The 1,100-nt window shown below is 36.7% G+C and overlaps 1 pseudogene; it reads right to left on the reverse strand.

Moving 5' to 3' along the window:
• Positions 1 to 358: 358 nt before the first annotated feature.
• LOC101692845 lies at positions 359 to 654 on the reverse strand (annotated as a pseudogene).
• Positions 655 to 1,100: the final 446 nt, after the last annotated feature.

Consider the following 1,100-nt stretch of genomic DNA (forward strand, 5'->3'; position numbering starts at 1 on the left):
ACCCAGAATTAAAGAAAGTAATCATAAGCTGAAGAAAGATCTGATCATCAAGATTGAAAAGCTCACCTTGCTCTAGGCAAAAATCAATGAAAAGAGAGCCACGAATGAGATATGTTTGACAAATATTTGGATTATAAGGGTAGAGAATAAAATTCATTGGCTTTAGAGTGAAAAAAAAATTACTGAGGATAGAAGTTAGATTGGTCTCACATATCCTCTCTTTATTTTTATTTTTATTTTAGTTTGGATACCATTGGTTTATTAAAAAAGAGAGACTTGAAAATTATTTACATGAAATATTTCACAACTTCACTGAAATAGTCAGGTTCACTTCATGCCATTTCAGTAATGATTTATTTCAGTCTATATACTTCCTGAAAATGTCACTGTCTCTAAATAAGAAATAATCCATGCCATCTAGAACTACTTTGGTTCCTCCATATTCAGAGGAAACTTTATTTCCAACTTTCACACTAACTGGATGAATTTCTCCACCCTTTCCTTTAGGGCCAGATCTTCCAGCTTTTACTGTTGTTGCTTGCAATACTTTTCCTTGAGATTTTTCTGGAAGCCTAATGCTTCATTTGGTTACATCCCTTTCCACTAAATGTGGTCAAAGAGGGTAAAAAACATTCTAAAAGCCTGTCCGGCCATGACTTTGGCTGATGCAATTCCTGGAGCTACACTGCCCTGGAGTCCAGTCCTAGGGTCAGGTGAATGTGGGAAAAGCTCATACATCCTTCTTTTAAGCTAATGACCAAGGGCACCTGTGTGGCTCAGTGGGTTAAACCCCTGCCTTCAGCTCAGGTCATGATCTCAGGGTCCTGGGATCAAACCCTGCATCAGGCTCTCTGCTCAGCAGGGAGCCTACTTTCCCCTCTCTCTACCTGCTTCTTTGCCTACTTGTGATCTCTCTCTCTCTGTCAAATAGATAAATAAAATCTTAAAACAAACAAAAAACTAATGACAGAAAATCATGGAATGTGTATATAGTTTTGTCCTGAAATTATTTTACACAGAAAACTTGCCTTTCATGTGAATGCAACAGATATTCTCAGAAATGCAAGAACATATAAAATATACTAGCTGTTTAAAAAATT

This window comes from Mustela putorius, unplaced genomic scaffold (assembly GCF_011764305.1).
Source record: "Mustela putorius furo isolate JIRA1106 unplaced genomic scaffold, ASM1176430v1.1 tig00000129_pilon_pilon_pilon, whole genome shotgun sequence".
Taxonomy (NCBI): domain Eukaryota; kingdom Metazoa; phylum Chordata; class Mammalia; order Carnivora; family Mustelidae; genus Mustela; species Mustela putorius.